The 12323-nt window shown below is 40.6% G+C and overlaps 1 long non-coding RNA gene across 1 annotated transcript; it reads left to right on the plus strand.

The window, feature by feature from the left end:
• Positions 1–2938: 2938 nt before the first annotated feature.
• On the plus strand, positions 2939–3704 carry LOC114830267. Its single transcript, XR_003777961.2, has 3 exons — positions 2939–3078; positions 3195–3477; positions 3604–3704. It is a non-coding gene; the product is annotated as an uncharacterized LOC114830267 (long non-coding RNA).
• Positions 3705–12323: the final 8619 nt, after the last annotated feature.

Here is a 12323-nt window from a genome sequence, read left to right on the forward strand (position 1 = left end):
TCAAAAAGGTTGGGAAAAGGCCATGTTTACCACTGTGTGGCATCCCCTCTTCTTTTTATAACAGACTGCAAACGTCTGGGGACTGAGGAGACAAGTTGCTCAAGTTTATGAATAGGAATGTTGTCCCATTCTTGTCTAATACAGCCTTCTTGTTACTCAACTGTCTTAGGTCTTCTTTGTCGGACCTTCCTCTTTATGATGCGCCAAATGTTTTCTATGGGTGAAAGGCCATTTCAGTACCCGGATCCTTCTTCTATGCAGCCATGACATTTTAATTGATGCAGTATGTGGTCTGGCATTGTCATGTTGGAAAATGCAACGTCTTCCCTGAAAGAGACGATGTCAGGATGGGAGCATATGTTGTTCTAGAACTTCGATATAACTGTCAGCATTGATGGTGCCTTTCCAGATGTGTAGGCTGCCCATGCCACACGCACTCATACAACCCCATACCATCAGAGATGCAAGCTTCTGAACTGAGCGCTGGTAACAACTTGGGTTGTCCTTGTCCTCTTTAGTCCGGATGACATGGCGTCCCAGTTTCCCAAAATGAACTTAAAATTTTGATTTGTCTGACCACAGAACACTTTTCCACTTTGCCTCAGTCCATTTTAAATTATCCTTGGCCCAGAGAAAACGCCTGCTCTTCTGGATCCTGTTTAGATACGGCTTCTTTTGACCTATAGAGTTTAAGCCGGCAACGGCAAATGGCCTGGTGGATTGTGTTCACCAACAATGTTTTCTGGAAGTATTCCTGAGCCCATGTTGTGATTTCCATTACAGTATCATTCCTGTATGTGATGCAGTGCCGTCTGAGGGCCCGAAGATCACGGGCATCCAGTATGGTTTTATCCTTACGCACAGAGATTGTTCCAGATTCTCTGAATCTTTGGATGATATTATGCACAGTAGATGATGATATTGCTCCACTATTTTTCGCCGCAGCATTGGGGGAGTTGGTGATCCTCTGCCCATCTTGACTTCTGAGAGACACTGCCACTCTGAGAGGATCTTTTAATACCCAATCATGTTGCCAATTGACATAATAAGTTGCAAATTGGTCCTCTAGCTGTTCCTTATCTGTACATTTAACTTTTCCGGCCTCTTATTGCTACCTGTCCAAACTTTTTTGGAATGTGTAGCTCTCATGAAATCCAAAATGAGCCATTATTTGGCATGACATTACAAAATGTCTCACTTTCAACATTCAATATGTTATCTATATTCTATTGTGAATTAAATCTAAGTTCATGAGATTTGTAAATTATTCCATTACTTTTTTACTCACGATTTGTACAGTGTCCCAACACTGTTGTAAGATCTATTATTTCTTATGACAATGAAAGTGCCTTTAGTGTTATTGTGCACAAAAGCAGACTACAAATGTACCATGTTTTCCATGAAATGTGAAAGAAACTACAGTATTGTTTAATTATTTACTGCTTTGTCTATTTTGTATTGAAAAGATGGGGGGGGGGGCGGAAGTATTCCGATTTTGATTTGGCTTTCTCCTTTTGATTGATACAACACATTTGTGTCACAAATAATTCAATTTTTCCATGTCTTAAGGCAACCCACACCCCTATTACAGTAAAGGCATTCCAGAAATGAAGTTCCAGATGAACCCGTACTACGAAAGGTGAATATGTTTTACCCAAGGTATGCTGTCATGGCAATTTACTCTGCATCTCTAAACTGCTCCAAGCAGGTTATCTTAATGGTTAACTTGACGTTACCCAACATAGGCACCGCCCTTCCGTCCACAAATATGCCAGTACTTTTGGAAGACCCAATCGACATTGGCACACAGATTGAGAAGCTCTCTTCGCAGGGCAGGGGTGTTTAGAGACTGTGTAACTCTTCTAGTTTACCCCGATGATGTTCTGTAATAAAGACATCGATTCTCATCTGAGGGAATCTTAGCCAGCTTCTAGGGCCAGACTTCTCCAATGACACTTGCCGAAGTTATGCCCTGACTGTTGAACCGTCAAGTGTGCCTTGCTTTGTGATATTTTGCCGGACATTTCATGTATTCCATGGGCAATTCTGAACATCTGAGCAATCCTGTACGCCGTGCAGTTCGCCAGGTGGTACTAAGTCCCACTAAACTGCTTGATGCATTTATTTTGTTCCCTGGCCATTTACAGTTTTTTACAATCGCTATGACAGTTTTTTCAATACATTTAACAAGTTTCCTAAACTCTTAACACGGCTAGCACAACATCCATCTTTGTAGGCTATACAATTAACACATTTCTTGTTGCTTTGACACAAAATGCATACAGTTAACACAAATTTTAAATGCTTGAACTTCTTTTACACACAAGCTCAACCAAGACCAAAACAATGTAATTTTACAGTCAAATTTACAAATGCTTTCACACTATATGTCAGAACAGATAACACCATGTTCTAAACCTAACCTTACAGGCAAAAGTCAAGGTAAACAGCTGTTTATATTGTGAATTGAAACACAAATATATTCCCTGTATCTTATTCCATTGCTAATGAGAAACAGCTTATTGAAGTTATGCAAATATATAAATCACAGCTGATTCCCATCTAGGAAGCACACTCAGGTGTTGAGGTTCTTTCAATCGCATGATCATATGTTCTAAAAGAGTACTCTTTGGGCTGATATTGTGTGGAAAAGGAACAATATGGAGCAAAGAAAGAAAGAAAGAAAAAAATGCCTGCACGAGGGAGAGGAAGACGAGTACCAGGACAAGGGAGAGGAGTGGGACAAGGACAAGGACAAGGGAGAGGAGTGGGACAAGGACAAGGACAAGGGAGAGGAGTGGGGCAAGGACAAGGGAGAGGAGTGGGGCAAGGACAAGGGAGAGGAGTGGGGCAAGGACAAGGGAGAGAAGTGGGGCAAGGTAGAGGGAGAGGAGTTAGAATGCGTGGTGGCGCTCAAAGAAGGACCAGAGATAGGGTAACTGATCAAATAAGAGCTACTATCATTGACCATGTCATAAACCACGGGCTATCATACAGAGAGGCTGGTGAACGAGTACAGCCAAATCTCAGCCAGGACACAGTGGCATCCATTGTCCGTATTTTCAGAGAAACCAACAGGTAGGATATTGCTTTTCCTACAGCAAAGTGTAAATACAGTAATTTTACCATTTACAGTATTAGAGTGACTGTATGCCTCCGGTCTCTAAAATGTAACTGTATTTTGTCCCTCTAAGGATTCAACGTCTACCTCCCTCAGGGGGCAGAGGAAAGCTCCTGAATGAAGAACAGGAACGTGCTATTGTCAACATGGTGATTGCTGACAATGAAATAAAACTGAAGGACATTCAGTCCAGAGTTGTAGAGGACAACCTTGTCTTTGGGAACATTGCAGCAATCAGCATAACATCCATTTCTCGGACTCTGGCTAAACACAGAGTCCGAATGAAACAACTATACAAAGTTCCTTTTGAAAGGAACAGTGAGCGCATCAAAGAACTCCGTCACCAATACGTCCAGGTAAGGTTATGCAATACAGTCATTACTGTACTATACACTACTCTATAAACCTGGAGTACATTAGGACATACAGTAGATATACAGTACAGCACAGCATTTACATACACTGTGTCTAATTACTTTCAGAGAGTCATGGAGTTGGAGGCCAATCAAGTCCCACATGAAATTATCTATGTTGACGAGGCTGGCTTCAACTTGGCAAAAAGGCGTCGCCGTGGGAGAAACATAATTGGCAAAAGGGCCACAGTTACCATGCCGGGCCAGAGAGGAGCCAACATTACCATGTGTGCCGCAATCTCCAACAACGGTGCACTCCTGCATAAATGTGAGATTGGCCCCTACAACACAGTCCGCCTTTTCCTGTTTTTAGAAGACCTGCACGGAAGACTGGTGCCAGAGGTAGAAAGGGGACAGGTGGGAGACCACTTGCCAATATATGTGATCATATGGGACAATGTGGCATTCCACCATTCCCGGGCAGTCACAGCCTGGTTTGACGCCCATCCAAGGATGATGTCCCATTTCCTTGCCCCTTACTCCCCTTTCCTCAACCCCATTGAGGAGTTTTTCTCATCCTGGAGATGGAAAGTATTTGACCATCGTCCACATGACCAAATGTCCCTCCTGGATGCAATGGATGCTGCATGCCAAGACATCACAGCTGAACACTGCCAGGGGTGGATAAGGCATGCCAAACGATTCTTCCCACGATGCCTTGACAATGAAGATATCAGGTGTGATGTGGATGAGAACATGTGGCCAAATGCAGAAGACCGGGCAGATTAGAAGATTACTTTGTTTTTGTTATTATTATTCCAGTGCTTTTTCTGTTTGTATATCTTGCAGCAATGTCCTTTTGCAAATAAAGTCTTTACTGCAGCAATTCTGTCTCTGTCTTTTTTTTTTCATAAACTGTACATTCTATAAAGCTACTCTAAGATGGTCATTTATTTTTTGTATTGAATTTCTGCAACAAAAGAAACAAAATGCATGCATTTACTAAACCCAACAAAACAAAAATGTAGAGAGGCATCAAAAGAAACTGCATTGCAAAACACAATCTATGATCAATACAATATACTGTCTATTGTATAAGGGCAGACCTGATACATAACATAATGCAGTTTCTGTAATTTCAGCTGATGATAGTGTTTTTTTTGTCATTGTGTTATGATTGACTAAATGTTCCTGTTGGAAGAGAACATGTGTTAGTGTTTTGAATAATTATTTGATTTTGAAACATGTTTGCAGTGTTTTGTTAGACATAGTGTATTGTGTTAGTGTATTATTGTATTTTGTAAATTAGTTTTGGAGTTTAGTTTACAATGTGTGATTTTGAGCATGAAATTAACCGTTTTGCCAATTGTGTGTTTTAGGTGTGTTGGTGCGTTAAGAGTTTAGGAAACTTGTTAAATGTATTGAAAAAACTGTCATGGCGATTGTAAAAAACTGTAAGCGTTCTAAAGATCAATTATGCTTTTTATGAGATTGCAAGTAATTTGCAAAATATACTTGGTCTGTTTTAGTATATGTAGGCTGGGACTAGGCTATATACAGAACAAATCTTTTTGCATAGGAATCCCGAGGGTGATTGGTACGATTGACTGTATGCATATCCCCATTAGAGCGCCCATGGGATAACATGAGGGGAATTATGTGAATAGGAAGTAATTTCACAGCATTATGTTCAGGTATTTGATCATTAAGTTCATACAGGTAGCCCTGCAGCCTAGGTGCTTTATGGAGTAGATCTTAAATCATTAACAGTGAGCCTATGTGTAGGCCATAATTGAATTATTTTAATTATTTTCACATATTTAGATAGACTATTTTACTTGTCCTTAGAACTCAATCATACTACAAATAAGAGTCTGTAAAACACAATAGAGAACAAATGACAAGATTAATTAATTTACTGTCGGCAATGCGCTGCCAACAAGCCTCCCTGGCTTTGTTGGTCGCCACTTTGTTAGATTTAGCCGTTAACCTTTCTTTGAACTCTAAATATCCAGACATGATAAATGTGCCTTCTTCCAGGGAAGAATATGACGCATGAGCCATTGTGCAAAAACTCAGCCTGCATAGCCGAATGCACACAAACTCCAATTAAGTTAACACTGAGTCAACTAACATCCTAATCACTGTCATAGTACCGTTGAACACAAGTTTAGGCAGTTAGAGATTGTCAACCCTGACTGTCCTTTATAGCCCCAAGTTATATCGGAGTAGGTTGAACACCCTTCGTAGTACAGCCCTCAAATGTTCAAGCTAACATCCGAGAAACGTGTACCATTTCTGCGGATCCAAGCCCACACTCTACTTGCTTCATCTCAGTTGGCAATTCCAGTTCACTCATGTTGCAAAACACTACACACACCTCTTAATGCATGAGCACTATTGTCATTGAGAAAACACATTGTGCCATTTGTGAGAATTTGTGAGTCACCAGACTAAACCTTAATTAACCAAATTATTCACCTAGTTCTCCACGTTCGGTCAAGTATAAAAAAGGGAACACAAGGGCTAATGATTGTACATTACAGTTTTTTTTAAGCACAACCTCTGAAAACATTAACGCCCAATGCATTTACCAAGTGTGCCAATCAGAATGCACATTCTTGGCATGACACTTTATAGCACACTTTTTGCAAAACTGTAAACATAACTCACTGCTTTACACTCAGTTTTCAATTTAATAACACACTTCTAGCAAAACTGTAAACACAACTCACTGCTTTACACTCAGTTTTCAATTAAATAACACACTTCTAGCAAAACTATAAACACAACTCATTGCTTTACACTTAGTTTTCAATTTAATAACACACTTCTAGCAAAACTGTAAAAATTGGTCTCTACATTGTTTTGAACGTTTTGTCCCCCAGTTTATGTGTTTGTGTTACGTTCCCCAGTTCCTGTATAGCTGTGTATTTGTATGTGTGGGAGTTCTGTTTTCACACACAGTGAGGAGTGTAGCAGGGTGTCACGTTCCCTCCCCCAGGAGGTGTACATAACAAGGAGGCTTGTGGCGACATTGATCAGGGGTCATGCCAGGCCTGGATAAGGCACGCCAGGTGACTTTCCACACTGCCTAGCTCAGTACAACATCGCATCGCAAGTCTTATGGCCACACCCACAAAGGCGAGATGTAGCCAAAAAAACAATTCTAGCACAAATGTTTTTTTCTTCTATTGTGCTTTTGTTGTTTGAGGAGTGTTAGAACGTTATAAGAAATTTAAATAACGTTTCCCCATAATTTGAATTGATAGTGTTTTATGTTCAGAATACACATCCATACTTTACACATTTGGATGCCTGTGTGTTACAGTATTTTTGAATTGCTAGAACACTAAAATCCATTTGAAAAACCAAAGTTGCAAGTGTACAAACCACTTTATTGATTGAATCACACAGTTTGCAGAACTTTAAACACTTCTCATGTGGTTAGACACAACTAGCAAATTGGAATCACTCTTTGTGCAAAACTGTAAACACATTGTCATTCACAAAGCACATGTAGCATTGTGGTGCACTTCAACTCAAAATGGCACAACACAGCCCCCAAAAGTGAAACACAAGCAACACACTGTTGTCATCGGTAACACACAAGCACAAAAAATGTAACACACCTGTTTCAAATAAGTAATGTGTTGCACCTAATCAGTAATCAGGATATAAAGCCACGTCAAATCCAAATGGCATGTGTGATTTTCACAATGGAAAGCAGGAGAAAAGGAGGAAGTGGAAGTGGAAGGGGAAGAGGACGAGGAAGAGGACGAGGAGGAGGAGGAGGAAGAGACAGAGGAGGAGGAAGAACAAGAGCCATCATTTCCAATGAAATTAGAGCAACAATCATACATCATGTTCTGGTTCATGGAATGAGTATTTGGGAAGCAGGACTACGTGTTCAACCAAATATAAGCAGGTTCTCTGTGGCCTCCATTGTCAGGACATTCAGAGAAGAGAACATGTAAGTGTACTATCATTTGTGGTCCCACAAACCTACAGTACAGTATGTACAGTCGTGGAACATCTCAGTAAATTACTGTTACATATCTCTAAAAATGTGCCCTTTTTCTTGCAGTGATATACTTGTATAATAGTATTTTATGTATTGTGCATATGTGGTGACATTTCAATGCATTAGGCCTGTCTGTACAATTCTAACAAGAGGTTTTATTTGCTAGAATTGAAAGACTGCCACATGCCGGTGGAAGGAGAGGTATGTTCTCACAACAGCAGGAGACCATTATTGTCAATATGGTTCTTCAAAATAATCTAATTCATCTGTGTGAAATACAACAGCGAGTTGAGGAAGACAACATGAATTTTGAAGGATTCAACAGTATGCGTCTCTCCACAATTGACCATGTCCTGAAACGCAACCTGAGTCTCAAACAAGCCCATAGAGTACCATTAGAGTGAAATTCTGAAAGAGTAAAAGAGCTACAATATCAATATGTACAAGTAAGTAATCATGTTTACTGAGTTGAATGTAATGCAGCAGATGTATAGAGAGGCATGAAGCCTGGAATGCTATGTCATTTGCATTATTTAAAAAAAAAATTTTGTTCATTTCTATAGAGAATGTTTCAACTGGATTCCATGGGGAGGCCTCATGAGTGCATCATCTTGGATGAAGTTGGCTTCAATCTTACCAAGAGTAGAAGGAGAGGCCGCAACATTATTGGTCAACGTGCCATTGTAGAGTTGGCGGGGCAGCGTGGTGGCAATGTGACCATATGTGCTGCTATCAGCAGCTACGGGGTTATTCACCGCCATGTGACTGTAGGGCCTTACATCACAGAGAGGTGATGAGCAGGCAGAGCATCCCATGTATGTGGTAATCTGGGACAATGTGAACTTTCACCGTGTTCCTAGCATTCGTGAGTGGTTTGAAAATAACACATGTTTTATAAATGTGTGCCTCACACCATACTTGCCCTTCCTTACAGTTTTTTCAGATTGATTAAGTATGTTTTACAAAACACTGCTCACAATTAGCACAACCACACACCCAATTAGCAAAAGACTACAGATCCTTTGCATAATTAAACACTCTTTTAAAAACTTTACACTTCTGTTTAAAAACCACACAAAAACCAAACACACACGTTTCACATTACTATACTGTTTGCACGAGTAACACTCTGCTGTGATAAACCTAAAACACTTTTAGCACTTCTACTTCCCTATGATTAGAGTAGGCTACCATCAACAAAGTACAAATATAATGTAAATACACCAAACCCTACACAAGACCAATGTTGCAGACTGAAGAAACTCATTCATTTCTCAACACGCCCAAAATGTTGACATGGAGATTCATAATACTGTAACAAAATGTCACTTTACTTATTGTACTGTAAGTTCACTGTAATTATTTTTTAAATAAATAGACATTGTCTCTTCGCAGAGTTGGATCTGGCCAGAGAATTTCATCAACATCGCAGGCAATGTTGTCATTAGCTAGACACCTTGGAAAAAAACATCTTGAATGACGAATCCATCCTTGCATCGCTGCTACCTCCATCTGGTCACAGGTCTCCTCCATGGCTTGGATGAGGGGTACCTCAGCCTGGAGACGGAGATCATATACCTTCCACCGCCATGCCGAGAAAAACTCTTCTATAGGGTTGAGGAATGAAGAGTATGGTGGAAAATATAGGACAGTGAAATGTGGATGTTGCTGAAACAAGTTCTGAACCAGAGCAGAGTGGTGGAAAGACACATTGTCCCAGACAACAATGTATTGCATATGATCGATTTGATTTGCTGCTGTTATGATGTGCAATTGGTCCAAGAATGAAAGTATGAGTGCTGTGTTGTAAGGGCCCATATGGGCATGGCGGTGGAGGACCCCATTCTGTGTAATGGCTGCACAGAGTGTTATATTACCCCCACGTTGCCCTTGGACATTGCCTATAGCCCTGTGGCCAATTATGTTTCTTCCCCTCCTTCGTGTGCTCGTTAGGTTGAACCCAGCCTCATCTACGTAAATGAACTCATGCTGCATCTCCTCTCCATCCATTCGTAAAACTCTCTGAAGAACAGTGTCAGGCAAAATTGTGTAGTTCAGTGTAGATGTAGTATACATATTACAGTACAGTAAAAGATTGTGAGACAGTATGCAAGATCACACTGCTAAAGTGAATACATACCTCTGTATAATCATGCCGCAATCGTTTCACCCTTTCGGAATTGCGCTCGAAAGGCACTTGATAAATTTGCTTCATTTGAATATGTTTTTTATTTAGGATGCGTGCCAGTGTTGATGTTGAGACCTGATGGATATTGTTGAAACTGGCGTGGTTATTGACAATGTTAGTTTGGAGCTGATTGAGTGTTATAGCATTGTTGGCCAAAACCATGTTTACTATCTCCCTCTCTTGCTGTTCTGTGAACATAGGAGGCCTTCCCCCTTGTTGTTCCTGACCCTCAATCCTATGTAGAAAAAAAAAACAGTATACAATAGTACAGTAATTTCACAGGAAAAGGTAACAGAAGTGCTGATAGTGCATTGAATACAGTACTGTAAGCAGTTACTGAAACCGTGCAGATGTTTTTGATATGATGACATTTTTACCATACCTATTTTCCAGTCGAAATGTTCTTATCACAATTGCCACTGTGTATCGGCTTAGATTTGGCTGTACTCGCAGTCCAGCCTCCCTCAGCGTTGGGCCGTGGTTGACAACGTGGTCAACCAGTGTTGCGCGGATCTCATTTGTCAGATTTGGTCCTCTTTGAGCACCTTCTTGTCTTCCTCTTCCTCTACCTCCAGCATGGCCTCCATCTCTTCCTCTGTTGATTCCTCCTCCTTGTCCTCATTCTCCTCGTTCTCTGACTCTTTCCATTGTGCTTGAAGACCGATGAACTCACCTGCTGTTTTTTATAGTGCTTATACACCTGATTGGTGTGTCTACAATTAAGCAAACAAGTGTTTGCACACCTGATGACTGTGTTGAACCAATTGGTTGGACGGTGCGGTAATTTGACAGTCAGTGCTTTGGTATTGCAAGGAAGTGACTTCATGATAGATTTTTGTGTGTAATGTATGTTAAGTGTGTTTAGTGTTTTGCAAATCACTGTGTGTAGAGTTTTGCAACAAGTGTGAGGTTGACAATGTGCTTATAGTTGTGCAAATATGGGCTAATGTTTTGCTTCTTGAATGTAAGGTTTTGCTAATAGTGTACTACTTTTAATTTTAGTGTGTAAGCAATCCAAAAAAACTGTAATCCCATTGAATAATTTATTTCTGCATGGAGGTGGAAGGTCTATGACAGAAATCCTTATGCACAGGAAAATCTCATTCAGTCAATGGATGCAGCATGTGACAACATTGGAGTGGAAGCGATTCAAGGTTGGATTCGGCATGCTAAAGGATTTTTTCCCCGTTGTTTAGCAAGGGACAGGATTGCCTGAGACAGTGATGAGGTCCTGTGGCCTGACCATGCCCAGAGGCATGATGCTGAGGCAGAATGATTCCAAGACATTGCTTGCTATCGATCTGCTGCATATTTTGTTTGTGACTACATTTGTGTGCAGGATTGTGCAAGTACTTCATAAAAAATATAATTTTCCCCCTGCTCTGCCCTGAATGCAGTGTTTTGCATTTACCTCTGTAGTGTGTAATTAGTTGGATGTGTGTGTTATCTGAAAACAGTGTTTGGTTTTGGGTAAAGATAACATAGTTCTGAAGCAATTATTTGATATAGCAAAACAAGTCAAAGGTTTTGACAGTGTAGCTTAAGTTTGGTGATTTGTGTTTAAGGTTTTGAGAAAGCGAGAGAAACATTCAAAAAATGTGTTTTAGCAATTCAGAAATACTGTAACAACATGTATGATGAAACCTTATTGTAAGCTGCTATGCCCTGCACACTGAAAAAGCAAGAAGTGTTTGCATTTATACTATCAGTGTGTAGTTGGCGATTCATGTGCACATGATGGTTTGTGTGTACTGTATTGATGCAAAAACACATGTTTTATAGAGTATTGTTTTCTTTTTTGCAAAATATGTATAATGTTTTGCGGGTTTGGTGTAAGGTTTTGTGGTTAGTGTAGAGTTTAGCAAAAATAGTTTCAAAGATAGCACCTAAGGAATCTGATTTTTATTTGTTTTAATGGAGCACCAAAGAACAGAAAGGGGGAGAGGCAGGGAAGACACAGAGGAGGAGTAAGTATCCAACCTGACCAAGAGGAAGCACTGGGGAGGAACATCATTGGCCACTGAGTAAAGGTGGAGGTCCCTGGCCAAATGGATGGAAACATTACCTTGTGTGCTGCTATCAATCAGCAGGGGTTGTCCATTGCCATGTCACACCTGGCCCCCTTACAACACAGCACTCTTTCTGGTATTCATTGATGCAGTGTATAATCTTGTTCTCCACCCCACGAAAGACAACATAGGGCCCCAAGTACACCAACCACCACAGATCCATATTATTTTCCTTCCACAATATTCCCCCTTCCTTAACTGTGATGGCAATTCCCCATTTGGAAGTAAGTACAGAGATTAAATTGTCTTGGCACAATTATTGGTTTTATTACTTGCAAGGAGAGGGGAATCATAGTCACAAAGTAAACCATGAGACATCTCTAAGGTAACACAGGACAATCATCAGTACTTTTACAGTAAAGGAGTGTGGTAAGATACTGCAACAGTCAACAATACATGCTCCCTTTGTTCTATCCATTCCTAGGTTTTACCCAAAAGGGCAGGCTGTCCCCCAACCCTCTCCCCCAGGGAACTAAGGACACTGTAGGCAACCTTTTCAGCTCAGAAGTGTCACGGTACGGTGAGGATCAGTGCCACCGTCCCGTACCCATCACTCCACAAACACATC

Source organism: Esox lucius, chromosome 25 (genome assembly GCF_011004845.1).
Source record: "Esox lucius isolate fEsoLuc1 chromosome 25, fEsoLuc1.pri, whole genome shotgun sequence".
Classification (NCBI taxonomy): Eukaryota; Metazoa; Chordata; class Actinopteri; order Esociformes; family Esocidae; genus Esox; species Esox lucius.